This window comes from Mus caroli, unplaced genomic scaffold (genome assembly GCF_978045245.1).
Source record: "Mus caroli unplaced genomic scaffold, Mus_caroli_1 scaffold_16, whole genome shotgun sequence".
Lineage (NCBI taxonomy): Eukaryota > Metazoa > Chordata > Mammalia > Rodentia > Muridae > Mus > Mus caroli.
In genome coordinates this window covers 66,742,500-66,761,149 of record NW_028227271.1, presented here as the reverse complement: position 1 = coordinate 66,761,149, position 18,650 = coordinate 66,742,500, and the positions used below count along the sequence as shown (strand labels likewise).

Here is an 18,650-nt window from a genome sequence, read left to right as displayed (position 1 = left end):
CATCGCAAGACTGTGCCTCCTTATGAGGGCACCTGTTATTTGTTAGTTAAATAAGTGAAGCACTGGTTACTGAGAAGGAGGACAGCACAAAGTTAACTGATAACTGAGCAATGAACCAGTGTCCCCCGGAGGAGTTCCATCAAGCAGCAGGGACCGGGATTTCAGTCAGAAGCTTCCAGAGAGTGACGTGAGGTCTAGGACTGACAATCTACTGAAACCACTATTTGAAGCCAGGAAATTCCATGGTGGGAGGCATCCTGAGCCGAAAGTGGGAAGGGAAAACCCACTCTGAAAAATCCCACTTGCCTTGATTCCACTGCCACCCTGGCCTCTCTAGGACACAACATTGCTGTGTGTTGGAGGCCTTTTGCATCTCCTAAGCACACATCTCCTAGGACACAAATCTCTTGAGGCAACAGAACAAACGCTAGAATCAAAATGGTTGGAAGCCTTAGCTCTAACTCTGACCATCCTGTAAGTTACCAAAATGCTTGAAGTCTTTGAGCCTGTTCCTTCATTTCTATAATTAGGACATGAATACAGTCTACCCTGTAAGATTGATGTTAACATTAAATGCATGTCACCTCCCCAGAACTCCCCCCCCCCAAAAAAAATTGCTTTCAGACTCAAGACTGATTGAAAGCAGTAACATCTTTCATCATTTTATCGTTAGCTTGCAGGGACATAGACATTAAAATGTGTGCTGTGCTCCTCAAAGCAATAGCGTCAGGACCGCCTCTAAGCACTTCTTCTGGCCGCTCCTTTTGTTTCCTACAATCTCAGAACTCTGGAGGTGCCTTCAGCATGAGTAGCCTTGCTGGTCCCTTTCCTGAATGATCATTTGGAGCTGGGGGTGCCTTTGAGAAGTGCATCCTTTTGTACCACATGTGAAGAATGAGAAGTCCCCTCTCTGGTCCTCACTCCTGCCTCCAGCTCTGTTGGTTGCCACCTACGCTCCCTACTGTTCCTCCATCTTCTTCATTCAGAACGTCATTGTTCCTGGCCCAGCAGCACCACCCTGGTTCCCAGGGCTACTCAAGGCCCCCTGCTCCTGATGGAATATCAGAGCCTGCTTTCCACGATCCATACAGAAATAATTTCATTTATCTTCAAGCCCTGGCTCATACTTCGATGCTTCTGTGAACCTTTTCCTCTGGCACTGAGCTGTTCAGTGGCCAAGAACACAAATATGGAAGACCAGACCCCACAGGAAAGGCTAAAGAGAAGCTGTGAATTCACTGGCAGCCTCATTGCCTGAGTCCAGATTCTGCTTTGTGATCCCAGGGCAGCTACCTCACATTCCTGCATCTCAGGTCCCTTCATGGTAATGGCTACTTCTAAGTTGTATTTTCTTAGATTACGAGAATCACTAGGAGAGTGCCCTGTAAAAGTTTGTCTAAGAAGGTCCAAGGCCCTCATGTCTCGGTGGGGTGACCAGGAATGCTTATTCAACCTATTTGCCTCTCAGTTTCTTTACTTTAAAATAAGAGTAAGAAAATTATCACCCAATTCCGATTGTTAGAATTAAAGAAAATAATGTGTGTAATTTGCTTAGTGTATAATGTGCACAGAGCTTTGAAAATTATACAATTTCAATAAAATGCTATGCTTAGATGTGGTGGCACATACCTGTAATCCTAGCACTTGGACTGTGAAGCAGGAAGGGTCAAGAGTCCAAGGCCAGTCTCAGCTACAAAGCAAACTCAAAGCCAGCCTGAGCTAATTGTGATTCTGTCTCAAAAAATAACAGCAGCAGCAGCAACAACAACACTAACAACAACAACAACACTAACAACAACAACAAAGGCATGTTAAAAAAAAAAACCTAAGTTGCTTCTTCTGAGCTCAGGAACACCTTGTTCTTAACTCTACTGCAACACATACCAAATCGCGATCGTCTAAACTGGGGTTCCCTGGAGAGAGACACCGTGTTGGTATTTATTCTACTTTTATAGTAAAGCCATTATAACCAGCATGGGACATGGGAACTGGAAGTAAAGCAAAAGCCACAGCTTGTAAAAGTGAACCGTGACTCATAACACAGGCAACTGCTAAAACCGCAGCATGGGAGATGACCTAAGCTCAGACACACAGACCCAGCTCATTCAGCCCCGTGGCTCTCAGTATGACTGCAATCAAGCCTATCCCTCTGCACAATTCTGCATCCTAAGGATAAGACCTCCGAGTGTTCAGAAACGTGCTCGTCTGCAAATTCTGACCAGTCTCAGACCCGTGGTCCTGGACACGCTGCGCATGCTCCATGGTCCTGGACACGCTGCGCATGCTCCTCCTAATATTCCCACCATTCCAGGACAGACATCTTTTCGTCCTGCCGCATGGTAATAAATCCATGTTTGTCTATGACGGTGGGTTCCCCATTGTCTTTCTTGGCGGGACTTTACATGTTGTATATGCCAAGGGTTTGATACAGTACCAGGTAATAGGTAGACATCCAGGAACGTGTGCCTTAAATTAAGATTGCAGCAATGCAAAATTTTTATGACCTGCAAATTCGAACTCTAGTTTAAAAAAAATATCAGAGGCCCCATTGGGTCACCTCGGGAGGGCTATGTATATGATTTTCCAAGCTATTCACCTTACAGAGATCATGGATTGCAATATATAGTAAAGAATGCCGACTAGAAACCTGATTGGCCTTGCCCATTTACAGCTAACAAGGACAATGCCTGTTATCTAGGAAATCACAAACTAATGAGGACACAGTGTAGAACCAGCAAGGTGACCCAGTCACTGTCCTACAGGACCTCACACAGGGTCTTGCTCATAGCATTTGCAAACAGAAATTTCTGTTGGTTACTGACAGAGGATCTTATTCTGTCAACTGTAACTGAAGCGACTGAGCATGTTTAAGAAGAGACACAGCCTGATACATGTGATGGTCCAAGAAGATTATTGGTGGCAGGAGCTAGGGGGACCCTGTGAGCAGGTGGGGACCCTGTGACAGGCAAACTGGCTAGAGGCTTGCTCTATAGCTCCGGCCAAGGGAAGGGCTCTGACTACAGAGCTAACAGAAAGAAGGGAAATGGGTCTTATCTAAAGGACCAAGGAAGAATAGCATGATGCCCAGCTGACCTTGAGGGATGTAAAGAGCAATAGAACTCAAGCTGAGCTGTGATTGCCACCTCCTGACATTGGAAGCCATCTTGAAACCAAGCAAAAAGCACCGCAAAAGTCAGAGAGCATCTATATACAAAGCCAACGCCTGACGTCAAGGACTTCGGACTCTTGGGTCACGGGCAACCAGCATGGTGTGGTTTCAGCACTGCCTGCTTTGGTGTGCCTCAGGTCAGACCAAAACAACAGCAAAGGTCTAGGTATTTACTTAGAGTAGGCAAAGGTGAGCCACTTACTGATAAGTGGGAAACAATGGGAAACAATGACAGTCTCTTTGTCAAGTATGCTAGACAGATTTTATTTTTAGCTTTGTTTAAATTTCATGTAAATTCCTTTAAGCAATGAGAGTCAGAGACCCTTGAACTCTGCTTGGGCTCACTGACCACTAGAGTGAATCGCTTGTGAATTTATGATCATTTTTAAATCTTTTAACTCCAAATTTTCCTGCATGGCTGAAAACAAAAATAAGCCAGATATCTTTTCTGGGCTAAGGAACAATAAAAGCAGAGTTTGACCTAATAAGATTCTACATAAAGGTACAACATGAATAAATAATGTTTTAATGAGCATGCGCTTTGCTTTCAGGAACTTTAAATAGAGAATCTAGCACCAACATGGGAAGGAAGCGCTGGGGTCTTTAGAATAAGTATATCACAGTAAAGCAGGCACAAGCAGACAGTAAGGCTTTCCAGAGACCATCTACGAAGAAAAGGGAAATCCTATATGACCTTTCTCGGAGGTGCGTTGCCATGAGCTGCCATGCATTTTACCTGCTGACTCCAATGGTAAAGAAGAAATCTTCTAGTCCCCTCCCTAAAACTGCTACGCTAACTATTTCTGTGTCCCTGAGCCTTACACCTGAAGGTCTACAGTGATCCTGGAATCAGGTTTTGTGTGAGTTACCACAAACATTCAAGGTCGTTCTGTGTTTGTTTTCAGATAACCTGCAACGAGGGTAAGAGAGAAAATACAAATTTTTTTTCCCAGAAGTGGGTCTTTCCATGGCTGCAGCATTTGGGTCTATTTTCGTTACATATTTCATGCGCAAACAATCAATGGGCAACTGGAAGTGATTATTTAGTAATTACATTTAGCTCTAACAGAAACAACCCATTAGGGCGATAATAGCACACAGGCTGTGATGACCATTTTAACTCTGAAAATGCCAGTTAGGGCAACTGCTGGCTTGGGGGCATGATCACAGAAACAAATGGCCTTTATTGTGTGCTGACAGATGACATCTTTCTCAGCATACTACAGACTAAGCAACTCAAGGACATAGGGGTTTTCTGAACTATAATCTCAGTAGTCTAGGGGAAGAATAATTCATTTTAAAACTCTAAAACCATTCTTTAAAGACTGAATTTACCTATTAGTTTACTAGATCTAGATTAGATCTCCTCCAAACCTAAATTTACAATTATCTGAGCCAGTTAGCTAGGATTCGGGGGTGGGGGTGGAGGTGATGCATAACGATGGACCAGTTAGTGGTATCCTGTACGCCACACAGAACCCCTCCCCTGACTGGTACCGCTCACACTCCTTCCTTCTCACTTCTCTGGGTTTTCCCATCGGTGGGACGCAGACGAAGGCTGATGCTTCCCTTCTTTCCTCACACTGTAGAGTCCTTCGCAGATGTGGTTTCCGCTGAGTGGCCTTTTGCTTGGGATTACAACCCTTACCAGGCCTCATTATTTGTTCTTTCATCCCTCTGAACCAAGATAAAAATGGCTTCCCACTCCTGTTGATTTCCGACCGGAGACCCCTCATCTATTTCTGTAATCCGGCCCTCAAGTCTACAGTAGTTCTTTCAGTTAACATTCTTCATTCAAGCCTTGAGAAAAGTCTCCATCTTGCGAAAGACCCAATGCAACCACGTTCAAAATGAATGCAAAAGGGATTCTCTCCGGGAGGAAGATAAGGAGCCAATACAGAAGACCCATATATGCGAAATGCTTATTCTGAAAGGGGAGGTAGCAACAAATCCCTACAGAGCCTTTTGTTTGGGGCAAATTTAATTTATTTAATGTCAAAACAGCAAACATGGATTGATATTCAGCCTTTTGAGTTTCTACTCCTCATCTGAAACAAAGAAATGAAATCTCATCCACTCATTCCCACTGACAAAACTAACAGCACAGCAGAAACCAGCAGTGTGACCAAACATCAACGAAGTCGTTCATCCCTGTGTTCCCCTCCACCCCCTGCAACCCCCCCCCCCCCCGCACCTCCACCTTGAGCAACAAGAGCCCATTTGGGTTTATTACTGTGCAATTCAAATAAAAAGCAAATTACATTTTCAAAATCTTCTTTTTCCAAATTTTAATTTGCTGTTGTTAGGAAGAAGTGGCCATCACTTTTTCAAAGCCTAGAACCAAGTAATAAAATAGGAGAGAGAGAGAGAGAGAGAGAGAGAGAGAGAGAGAGAGAGAGAGAGAGAGGCACTGTTTTATGCAAATGTCCTCAGGTTGCTGATTTCTCTCTAAAACCTGTTATCAATTCCACAGCTGCCAGAGGTGGTGCTTTCTTACCCGGTCTGGATGTTTGTTTATTTAGCTGGACAGAACAGTTTTCATCACACTGTACTTGCTGACTGTGCCACATGGTGATAAACTGGACAGTTTCTAAGGCTAAATTGAAATGTATTTAATTCTTCACCTTCCCCTTTGTACTTGTGACCAGGAAATAAAACACCCACCCCTGCCATCACTGTCAAGTTGGGTTTACTAAAATGAGGCTGATGCAGGAGATTCAGGTGAAGGAGTTAAAGCCCACACACTGCTTTCCCCACACACTTGGACCTCAGGGCTCCAGACTCTCTAGGTGGCTACCTCTCCAATACACATCTCTGGCATCTGCATTACTTGCTTGGGTAGTTCTGCTCCCAGCATGGCTCCAGAGGAGAGGGAAAGCTTGTAGACACCTCCTGGTTGCCTTAACAACCTTCATCTATTCGCTTCTACCCATCTCCACCTCAGTAAACAACATTTTGTTCAATTTTCTCCAGGATGCTCTAATGTGTGCCTCCGTGCTCTGCTAGGTCCCTGACTGATAAGAGCTGAGCTTGGGAGAAGAGTGCAAATGGACCACTCAAAAGGAAGCAGAACTTGTTAGAAGTGAAGAAAATACCATGCACCTAAGAAAGCTAAGAAGACAGAACAGTTACAGCCCAAGAGACATCTAAGATAGAACAGAAAGGGGCATTAGTAGGACATTCAGGTGGTCAGAGCAGCCTGAAGCATAGTGTATAATATTATATTTACATATTTAATATTTACAGTAATAATATGAAATATATGTCTGCTTACTAGCTTTGATAACACATTGTGTTATTTGAGACATTAACGTTAGGGGAAGCTACAGAAAGGAAGCTTAGGAATTCTTTGCATTTTCTCTGCAGCTTTGCTGTAAATATAAAATTATTCCGAAGCCGGGCGTGGTGGCGCACGCCTTTAATCCCAGCACTCGGGAGGCAGAGGCAGGCGGATTTCTGAGTTCGAGGCCAGCCTGGTCTACAGAGGGAGTTCCAGGACAGCCAGGGCTATACAGAGAAACCCTGTCTCGAAAAACCAAAAAAAAAAAAAAATTATTCCGAAACCAAATATTTTCCTTTAAAATTATGTGTGTGCACATGTAGGCATGTGTCTGCATGTGGGTATGAACATGTGAGTTTAGGTGTGCAGAGGCCAGAAAAAGGAACCAATCCCCTGAAGCTGGAGTTACAGGCAGTTGTGAGCTGTCCAATGTGCTGGGAACTGAACTCAGGACCTCTGCAAGATCATAAGTTCTCTTAACTGCTGAGCCATCTCTCCAGATCTGCCCCCAGGAAAATCTTACTTAAGAAAAATAAAATTTCAGCCCCTGAGTTAGAGCTTCAGTAGTTGATCCTTAATTGAAAATTTTGAAAAATATGTTCCTATAGAACTCAGAAAATAGTATTTATTAATGCTAAATTATTACATAATTACTTGACTATTTAAAGAAGAACCCATTGAAACTACATCAAAGTTCATCTTCTTTTCCAATTAATTAGAATGATTCATTCTTCAGTTGCTGAATTAAATTTCTTAAAAGAAAAAAGAAGAAAAACCTTGAAAGGTGCAGGCTAGTGTCAAATGTGACAAAGATAGCTGGCAGAGGTGGAGTGTGCAGAATCAGAGGTGGAGTGTGCAGAGGCAGGGGTGGAGTGTGCAGAGGCAGGAGTGGAGTGTGCAGAGGCAGAGGTGGAGTGTGCAGAGACAGGGGTGGAGTGTGCAGAGGCAGGAGTGGAGTGTGCAGAGGCAGAGGTGGAGTGTGCAGAGACAGGGGTGGAGTGTGCAGAGGCAGGGGTGGAGTGTGCAGAGGCAGGGGTGGAGTGTGCAGAGGCAGGGGTGGAATGTGCAGAGGCAGGGGTGGAGTGTGCAGAGGCAGGAGTGGAGTGTGCAGAGGCAGAGGTGGAGTGTGCAGAGACAGGGGTGGAGTGTGCAGAGGCAGGGGTGGAGTGTGCAGAGGCAGGGGTGGAGTGTGCAGAGGCAGGGGTGGAATGTGCAGAGGCAGGGGTGGAGTGTGCAGAGGCAGGAGTGGAGTGTGCAGAGGCAGAGGTGGAGTGTGCAGAGACAGGGGTGGAGTGTGCAGAGGCAGGGGTGGAGTGTGCAGAGGTAGGGGTGGAGTGTGCAGAGGCAGGGGTGGAGTGTGTGAGGCAGGGGTGGAGTGTGCAGAGGCAGGGGTGGAGTGTGCAGAGGCAGGGGTGGAGTGTGCAGAGGCAGGAGTGGAGTGTGCAGAGGCAGAGGTGGAGTGTGCAGAGACAGGGGTGGAGTGTGCAGAGGCAGGGGTGGAGTGTGCAGAGGCAGGGGTGGAGTGTGCAGAGGCAGGAGTGGAGTGTGCAGAGACAGGGGTGGAGTGTGCAGAGGCAGGGGTGGAGTGTGCAGAGGCAGGGGTGGAGTGTGCAGAGGCAGAGGTGGAGTGTGCAGAGACAGGGGTGGAGTGTGCAGAGGCAGGGGTGGAGTGTGCAGAGGTAGGGGTGGGGTGTACAGAGGCAGGGGTGGAGTGTGCAGAGGCAGAGGTGGAGTGTGCAGAGGCAGGGGTGGAGTGTGCAGAGGCAGGGGTGGAGTGTGCAGAGGCAGGGGTGGAATGTGCAGAGGCAGGGGTGGAGTGTGCAGAGGCAGGGGTGGAGTGTGCAGAGGCAGGGGTGGAGTGTGCAGAGGCAGGGGTGGAGTGTGCAGAGGCAGGGGTGGAGTGTGCAGAGGCAGGGGTGGAGTGTGCAGAGGTAGGGGTGGAGTGTGCAGAGGCAGGGGTGGAGTGTGTGAGGCAGGGGTGGAGTGTGCAGAGGCAGGGGTGGAGTGTGCAGAGGCAGGAGTGGAGTGTGCAGAGGCAGGGGTGGAGTGTGCAGAGACAGGGGTGGAGTGTGCAGAGGCAGGGGTGGAGTGTGCAGAGGTAGGGGTGGGGTGTACAGAGGCAGGGGTGGAGTGTGCAGAGGCAGAGGTGGAGTGTGCAGAGGCAGGGGTGGAGTGTGCAGAGACAGGGGTGGAGTGTGCAGAGGCAGGGGTGGAGTGTGCAGAGACAGGGGTGGAGTGTGCAGAGGCAGGGGTGGAATGTGCAGAGGCAGGGGTGGAGTGTGCAGAGGCAGGGGTGGAGTGTGCAGAGGCAGGGGTGGAGTGTGCAGAGACAGGGGTGGAGTGTGCAGAGGCAGGGGTGGAATGTGCAGAGGCAGGGGTGGAGTGTGCAGAGGCAGGGGTGGAGTGTGCAGAGGCAGGGGTGGAGTGTGCAGAGGCAGGGGTGGAGTGTGCAGAGGCAGGGGTGGAATGTGCAGAGGCAGGGGTGGAGTGTGCAGAGGCAGGGGTGGAGTGTGCAGAGGCAGGGGTGGAATGTGCAGAGGCAGGGGTGGAGTGTGCAGAGACAGGGGTGGAGTGTGCAGAGGCAGGGGTGGAGTGTGCAGAGACAGGGGTGGAGTGTGCAGAGGCAGGGGTGGAATGTGCAGAGGCAGGGGTGGAGTGTGCAGAGGCAGGGGTGGAGTGTGCAGAGGCAGGGGTGGAGTGTGCAGAGGCAGGGGTGGAGTGTGCAGAGGCAGGGGTGGAATGTGCAGAGGCAGGGGTGGAGTGTGCAGAGGCAGGGGTGGAGTGTGCAGAGGCAGGGGTGGAGTGTGCAGAGGCAGGGGTGGAGTGTGCAGAGGCAGAGGTGGGGTGTGCAGAGGCAGGGGTGGAGTGTGCAGAGGCAGGGGTGGAGTGTGCAGAGGCAGGGGTGGAGTGTGCAGAGGCAGGGGTGGAGTGTGCAGAGGCAGGGGTGGAGTGTGCAGAGGCAGGGGTGGAGTGTGCAGAGGCTGAGGTGGAGTGTGCAGAGACAGGGGTGGAGTGTGCAGAGGCAGGGGTGGGGTGTGCAGAGGCAGGGGTGGGGTGTGCAGAGGCAGGGGTGGAGTGTGCAGAGGCAGGGGTGGAGTGTGCAGAGGCAGGGGTGGGGTGTGCAGAGGCAGGGGTGGAGTGTGCAGAGGCAGGGGTGGAGTGTGTGAGGCAGAGGTGGAGTGTGCAGAGGCAGGGGTGGAGTGTGCAGAGGCAGGGATGGAGTGTGCGAGGCGGGGTTGGAATGTGCAGTGCTGGTATTACTTTTATTCTTTCTTTCTCTGTTTTTTCTTTCTTCCTGTCTGTTTTGAAGACAGGTGTGGTGGTTTGAAAGAGAGTAGGTCCACAGGGTCATAGATTTAAAAACTTGGTTACCAAGAAGTGACATTGTTTGAAAGGATTAAGAGGTGTGGCTTTGTTGGAGAAGTGTGTCATTGGAGATGGGCTTTGAGCTTTTAAAAAGCCTATTCCAAGCGCAGAGTCTCTTTCTTCCTGCTACCTGAAGATCCATATGTAGAGCTGTAAACTACTCCCATGTCATGTCTGACTGTATGCTGCCATGCTTCCTGCCGTGATGACAATGGACTAAACCTCTGAAACTGTAAGTCTTCCGCAATGAAATGCTTTCCTTTATGACTTGCTATGGTCATGGTGTCTCTTCATAGCAATAGAACACCGACTAAGACAAAGAGTCTCACTATACAGCTCTAGTTGGCTTGGAACTCACTATGTAACCAGGCCTACAACTCAGAGATCTGTCTTCCCTTGATTCCTGAGAGCTGGCATACAGTGCCACCGTATCTGGTTCATTACTTAACAGAATTATCCTTTGAACAATGCTCTTACTGTGTGCTGGGTGCTGTCCTAATTCAAAGGATGCAACAGGAAACAAAATGGTCTGGCTTGGGGGAGCTTAAAGCAAACTGAGCACTGAAGAGGAGACAAATAAGGGCAAGATTCTCAAGCGAGCTCTGGGTGCTCCCTACCCCACACCCACTATGATATGACAGCCTGAGACTGAATGTGGAAGAGCGGGCTGTTGCTCCAACTCTGCCTCCTAGGAAAAACTGGCTTTAAAAGAGGCATTTCTGAGTTATGACTATATCACCGAAAATTGTGCTGCTCAGAGATATTTTGAATCAAAGGCACTATAAAGAAGATGCAGGACCACTCTGACTTTCAGTTGGCTTCCTTATAAAACAGAATTCGAATTTGCCCCCCTGTAAGATATACCAGCAGGACAGTTAATCATTCATGTCTGCACAGTGGGGGACTCTTGGTGGGAGTGGGGAGAGGTGTCAGTACAAACAAACTTTCCCCCCAAGTACAGACCTAGCCCAAGGCCTCTGCCTTGTCACACCCATAGCTTACTATCCTTTGTTAACTTACTGTCTGAGATTGGCCTTTCCTGCCTCTTGAGGAGGGGGAAGGGGCTTCATTTCCTGTGTCCTGTAAAACTTGCTTTAAAGCCAAGTGTTCATCTGACTGCTGACCATGTGTTTAGGTCTGTGTAATTCTCAAGGCCAGAGCAGAAGTGGAGACTCTAAAAGGGAAGGTGGGGGAGGGGCTGGTGGTGCACACCTGTAGCCCAGGCACTTGAGAGGTAGAAGCAGGGAGCCCCCGAAGTTCAAGGTCATCCTTGCCTACAGAGTGCTTGGGGCCACCTTGGGCTACATGAGATAGAGTCTCAGAAAACAAACAAAGGAGTGGAATGTGAGACATTTGCCTTTCCTATGTGTTCCTTAATCCTTTCATCTGAAGAAGACAGGGCCTGAAAACAAACAAAAACCTCCCATCTCTGCCTCAAGGAGGTTATTGCCCCCCTTGTAGTTCAAATAACAGTGGTTTAAAAAGTGCTTGGCACAGCCAAGTGTTACATGAATGCCACACAATAGAAATCACTGGCTTAAACAGTCCCTGCCTCCTAACTCTAAGGCAAAAAGCTGGTGGTCCGGAGCCTTACCATGCAGCAGACGTTTCAAACAATGAGAATTTATAAAAACCCAAGCCTTTCAATAATTTAGCAAGACAGTAATGAAAATTAGATTAACATCAAAGAATTATTTCACTAAAAATAAGAACAGTATAATCTTGCTTCTGTGTGAGAATATGTTGTATGTTAGTGCAAGTAGTGAGGGCAGCACAGAAAAGCAAACAGCTTTGGGAAGGGCGTGCCAGAAGATGCAGAGATGAAGCTGGAGCTTCGACGCAGCCGGTACAGAAGGTAATCAGTTGAGCTCTAACACACAGATGAGCACCAAAGTTAATAAACCGTCATTGTGTTGCAGATTCTCATTAAAGTCAATTTTTGATGCTCGTGTCAATAAAAAAATTATTGCATAATAGATTTGTTCATCTGCTTCACAATAGCAGCCAGTTTATCATCTATGCCTTCATACTGTGGTTTAAACCTCAAATATACATAATAATTTTTATCTTCAAGAAACAAAGAGCTCCGCCAGAAGGGAGCGGTTGCTCAGGAAGAGCAGGGATCTGTCTTGCTCTCCTGGGTAGACTCGTTTAGCTCCTGAATAAACAGAACGGCTCAATTGCTTTAACCTCTCTCTGAAACGTAAAGGATCTCCTAGCCAGGGTCATTCGCATTTCTATTTTATTCAGAAAGAAGCTTTCAGATTAGAGAGATGAAAGAAAAGCTGCTGCCAGTCAACGCCAAGGTGCACAAACCACTGAACAGTTTTCAGCGAAATAGGAAGAAGAATTATTCTAGAGAGGAGCCCTGTAAGTCAGTTTCAGTGCCTTGGATAAATACTGTTTCTATTCTTGTCCGCTGAGGTAGAGAATGCTCCTTCAAAGCAGTTTACCGGCTCTGTGTCTGGAGAAGTCGATGGGCTTCCAGAGACTGTCTTTGGATGCCATGGTAACTACCTGATTCCGGTCAAGTCCGTCCTGTCTAGAGGACAGTTTAAGGGATTTTAAAACATTATCTAAAAAAAAAAAAAAAAAGCATTGAGGCTACATGTCCCTGGCAGGAATAAACTGGACACAGGACACACTGGACACAGGACACACTGGACACAGGACACACACACTGGACACAGGACACACTTGCTTCTAGGCCTTTGAGTTTCCAGCACCTGAGAGCTACAGTGAGATATGATCCTATCTCAAAGGACACACAGCCTGAGCACAGCAATTATAAAACACACAGGCACTGGCGCTGAAAAAGTACTCCAGGGTTAAGAGCACTTGCTCTTTAAGAGGAACCAAGTCGGATTCCCAGCAGCCACATGGTGGCTCACAACCATCTGTAACTCCAGTTCCAGGGGATCCTGTACCCTCTACTTATGCACTGCATAAGCATGATGCACATACATCCATGCAGTCAAAACACACACATACAATTTTTAAAAACTTTAGAAATACTTTAAAAGAATATATTGGTCCTGAAGTGGTAGCTTAGTAGTTTTAGCACATATTATTCTTCCAAAGGACCTGAGTTAGGTTTTCTACATCCATACTGGGCAATCTGTACTCTGGATCCAGAGGGATCCTCTCCTCTGGCTTCCACAGATACTGCATTCATGAGCACACACACAAGCACACAACAAGTAAAAATAAATAAATAAATAAATAAATAAATAAATAAATACATCTTTCAATTAAAAAAATATACAAGAATGTATATACAGCATGTCATCACAGATGTTGAACTTTTATATTCAATTTTTAAATTAAATTTTTTCTCTAGTTTTTGCTTTGACTTTAATTGTGAAAGTCTTTTGTGGATTGCGCTAAGGCACAGTGGCAGAACCAGGAAGGAGTTCAAGCTGCTCACGTGGACCTGCAGATGCAAAATCCCTGGCTCCGCTTCAGTGGTGAGGCAAAGGCTTGGCAGGCATGGAGCTCCCCAGACTGCCCAGGGTGAAAGCACACCCTTTGCACACCCCTCCCACACCCCTCCCTTGAAAGCATGAGGGAGACGTGTCACAGGCAATACATACTTACTCTCCCGTGGAGTTAGTGTCTGGGTGAGTTACCACGGTAAGGTTACCTCACAAATTACACAGAGCCCAACATGCACCTGGACCAAAGAACAGCTAAGCGATTTTCACGTATGTAAAGAATCTTGGTCATTGACATTGATTTTCACAAATCCTGTGAATGGGCCAAATTGCCCCAGCATTTGTGTGTCGTGTGCGGTCATCATGAGCGTCATCCTGAAGCAGGCTGCCTGGCCTTATGCTGTTTCTATGTTGAGGAAGCAAAGCTAGACACGGAAGAGGGAAAGCCACGCCCTCGAATCTTACCCACTCTCTGCTTATCAGCCTCATGGACTCTACTCACCCCGCCCCCATGTCGTTTAACCAAGTTCTCCTCTTTATGACCAACCCTCGCTTCACGCAGACACACAAACTTACTATTGCTCTCTCCTGCTCTGTATAATCCAAGAATATGATAGAATTTCTGTGGAGTTCTCAATGTCAAGCCTTCAGTCAATTCTGCACTCTTTGTTCTCTACTCCAATGTTTGAAAATTCCAGGAAAAAAAAAGTGCACCCTCACAGACACCTTGGAGGAAGCCATGAGAGACCACTCGCCATTCAGTGTGACATTCCTGAGACTGGAGACTGTTTACATTGTTAACTGTAGGTTACCCCAGAAAGCTTACTCAACCTTTGCTGCAAGGAGTTAATTCCAGAAATAAGGGATGGGAAGGGTTAGTGCACACTTGGCAATCTCATTTATGTGCAGTTTATGTGCAGATACACACATGAGCTGCACACACGCTAGTCTGAAATAAAGCATCCGAGTGAAGTAGCCCTGAATCTGATGTGTCCCCTTTATCAGCTGGTAAAAGGTACTCTGGTAACATTTACTAACCAGAATTATGAAACCCTGAAAACTTTGAGCCTCAAATGTTTTCTAATTTAAGACAAATTTTCCTCTCAATTAAGTTGGTATCCATATTACAATAGACTGAAAGGGAAACCACCTCTAACGCTTCCCCAAGGAGAAACCAAGCATAGATAATGTCTGCATTTCTCTCATGGAAGAAGAAAAGAGGATTCCCTTGCTAGATATAAAAGCAAGTACCAAAGGACCCTGCAGTCTATAATTTCCCAAAGAACAAAGTGAGCATTCCAACAGGCAATGGCCACTGTGAGGTGTGGCATTGTTGTGAACTGCTGCCTGTCTGGGTGCCCCAGCAACAAACCTCAGAGCTGGGCACGGACCACTGTTCTGGCAGCAAATTATGGCACAGGCTGCCAACCTCATGCCAGCTTGGCAGGAACAAACCCAATGTCGCCTGAAACTGCTACAGATGTAATAATATCTGACAAGAGGCTGATTGGACAGTGCACCACGATATTTCCTCTAATTAAGGAACTCTCAAGAAAAAAAAAAAAACAAAAAACCAAAATAGCCACAAAGCTCTTGTCAGCAAAGCAATCAGCGATGACAATTATCTGTCGACTTAAGCTCCAGGCTGAGTCTCTGTGAGGAGCTGGGCTAGCTGCTAGGAATTTATAAATCAGCATTGCAGCAGAAGTCAGGGATGACAAGGACAGAAGGCGGGGCACAGAGCCTGCCCCTTTCCAGCAGCAGTGAGCATCTGCTCAGGTGAGGCGACAGCAGCATGCAGGCTGGAGGACCCGCTGCCCAGTGTAAGGGTATGTGAGTGTGAGTGAGTGTGTATGAGTGTGTACATGTGTGAGTAGGACCGTGTGAGAGTGTAAATGCATGTATATGAGTGTGTGTGTGTGTGCATGTGCGTGTGCGTGTGCGTGTGTGTGTGTGTGTGTGTGTGTGTTAGACAGCTGTGCAGAAAAATCAAATGAAAAAAAAAATCCTGCAGTAGCTTGAAGTCCACTGTTCATGGCCTGGGGTGTTTATTCATCCTGAATCAGTCTGTCTTTACCTGGGGCCATTCTACCCATTCTATAATACCTTTAACATCTTTAACAAGCAGAACATGCCCACTTCCTTTATACAGGTACCATGTGACTGTTCCCCTATTGGCCTCCGTAACAGATTACCATCTATACTAGGAGGACATGAGGAGCAGGAGTTGGGAAGCTTACATAAATCAAAAACTATGACCCAGTCATCATATACATAGTTGTACATTATAATAAAATTATAGTTATCTGTACAGAGAGGCAGGGAGACCTTATATACATAGATATAGATGATATAAGTATAGAATGGCTGTGATTAGGAGGTTCAGTACCATTTCTTCCCAACATTAGTGCCTGAGTACAGAAATAAAAATAAGTATGTCTTCTTGAAATCCTCTTCCCATTAATTGCATTATTTCAGTTCTCAAGGAAGCAAATTCTAGAATCATCCAGATTGCACAAGGATAAGTGCCTACAAGTCTGAGCATCCTTCCTTCTTTCAGCTTCTTGTCTCAGTCACAGGTAGCTTTATTTTCCACGAAAGATTTCAGTAGTGAAGATGATAATAGTCGTGAAGTAGTAGAACGGTTGATCTAGCTGAACCTCCACACGACTAAAGCTCATTTTCCAATATGACATTCCTCATTGTAAAGCTAGTACAGGAAAAGCTATCAGAGTCAGTACTTGGTGGCCCAGAAGAAGTTCTTCAACAGGCAAATGAGCTCCCCTGGCTGCTTTTAGAAAGGCACTAAGTTCATCCGTGAGGACTTCACTGGGCTCCAGTCATTTCCCAGCACTTCTACCTCTGACCTTGTCCCTTCACAACTGGGTTTCAGCGCATGCATTTGGGGTAACAGAGATGCAGACCACAGCAGTAGGTTTATCCACAAACCCTTTCAAGGAGGAAGCACCTGAAATATTATTGTTAGAAGACAGAGCTGAGCTTTTGAGAGTTAGTCAGAGGGACAAAGCTCAAAGGATGATGGAAAATAAGAAGCTTTAAACATGAATGCCAGTGATAATTGTTCAGTTAAAGTGAATAAGCTGACTGTGAGATGAATTTAAATGTCTTAATTCTGTGTCTTATACCCCAGGGTGTTCTCACATAGAATTACCTTCACAATATTTTGATATGAACTATTTTAATCTTATTACTAGAAGTACATGCTACTATTAAAAAATTGAAATAGCGATTATGTAAATAACTGCTCCTCAAACATTCAAGTGCTTAAGAACCACTCTCATTAATCTTTTGAAATGAGGATTTGGCTCATTAAGTCTGAGGTAGGATCTGCAATGCTGCATCTCCTTTTTAAGTTTCATGTTGCCACCCCTCCACCACACTGAGGATCGAGACCTTGTGCACGCTGGGCAAGTGCCCTACTCCTGTGCTGTGTACAACTCAGCCCACGCTTCTGTATTTCTAATGGATGCTGTTTGGGTGGCCCCAGAATGGCTACTGAAATGAACTGAGATGACAAGCATGGAATAGTGGTAGTTCGTGCCTATAATCCGAGCACTGGAGAGACTAAGATGTGATTACCTGTGCTAAACAATTCTGGGGCAACCTGGCCTACACATGAGATCCTGTCTCAAAAATAAACAAGGGAGAGAAGGAGGCAGGAAAGGTGTTGGGGAGCTGAGGTGTTCACTCCCCCAAAAGGCCTTACATCATTCAGCTATGTCTGGAATTGGGATGACACACCCCTTAGCTCCTTAGTCATTAGCAATCCTTTGGGACCTTTCATTTCACAAGGTTCTTCTGTGGAGCCTGGATCTGTAGTGTCTGTTCTGTTGCCTCATTCTTGACTGGATCTGTAGTGTCTGTTCTGTTGCCTCATTCTTAACTGGATCTGTAGTGTCTGTTCTGTTGCCTCATTCTTGAATGTTTCCATTTTTCTCTTTCACTGTTTCTTTGATTCTTTCTTTCTTTTACAAAAACATTTCTGGTTGAGAAAAGCACACCTTTTTTTTCCCTTTCCCCAGACCAAGGAATAACCTCTCCTACCATGCCCCTTCCACCATAGGCATGAATTTCCTAGGTGTAAACAAAGTAGACTGTCAAATACCAAAACTCAGGAAAAGAATAAGATTTGAATTTTCAGTTTGCCTATTAAACTTCAGGTTGTGATTTTTTTTTATTGGCTTCTTTTGATTCAAGCTTTGTTCTTTTTTGATTGGCATTTTTATCTACAACCAACATTTTCCTTTAATGAAAATGACTCTTTAAATGTTAGAAAACAGCTGTACGATATGGAAATCACGGTAAATATCACTCTTATAATCATTAAAGTAATGCCCCAATTTAAGTCTATTAGAAGGCAATGATCAATACAATAAGTGCTATGCCTCTCCAAGGAGAAAAGAACATCAAAAACTGTCACTCTGACAGGACATAGCAGGAAGATTGCTATCAGAAACACAAGAAAAAAAACAACTAAAAGAAGAAGGTATCAGATCTCCAGGTACTGGAGACTGGAGTTATAGAAGATTGTGAGCTGCCATGTAGGTGCTGGGAATGAAAACCAGGTCCTCTGGGAGAGCAGCCAGTGCTTTTAACCACCGAGCCATCTCTCCAGCTCTTAAATACAGTTCATATATTGTAGACTTCCTAATCTTAAGTACTTCATGACCTCAAGATCTCAGTCTATGAACATTCAACCATTGTTTGAAAAATGAAAAGGAACTCGACAGAAGCAGCTAGATCACTATGACTGATATTGGTCTACATAGTGAGTTCCGGGACACAGAGAGAGACAGACAGACAGAGACAAAGAGACAGACAGAAAGAGACAAAGGCCATTAGTCTTCTCTGTGACTCTGTTTCCTTATCTGTGTTACAGACATATAGGGTTAGGTGACATATTTTGCCCAGTGCCCCAGCAGGAAGGAAATGACATGCTTAGATAAGAGCTTTAATGAAGGGAAGTGTTTACAAGGTGTATAAAGGCAGTATTGGTACTTCCTGCTGGAACTTCAATATTCATGATCATTTGGGAACTCAATTAAGTTCTGCTATACAGAAAGAAATGTCTGAGGTTTATTCTGAAGACCCAAGGAAATCCACCAGAATGTGGTTCCCCTCATGTGGTGTGCTTTGTCCATGGTCTCTTCCTTCTGGGTGTGCACAGTCACTCTCACTCAGTCACACAGCTTGGATGGCAGTGCCCACTTGCTCTTCCAGAAACAGTTAAGTAAACACATTATAATAAATGATCCTAGTTTTCTCTCATTGAACCCTTACCAATGCAGTGGCATTCTGTTATGAGCTAGTACAGATATTTGAATGAGAAATGTCCTCGTGGGCTCCTGTATTGGAAGACTTGATCACCAGTTGGTAGGTA

General features: G+C 45.9%; 1 protein-coding gene across 8 annotated transcripts in view; it reads right to left on the bottom strand.

Annotated features, from left to right (window-relative positions):
• The window catches only part of Ncald (neurocalcin delta), a 432,610-nt gene that overhangs the window by 302,259 nt on the left and 111,701 nt on the right, over positions 1-18,650 (bottom strand). The gene's annotated exons all lie outside the window — the stretch shown is intronic.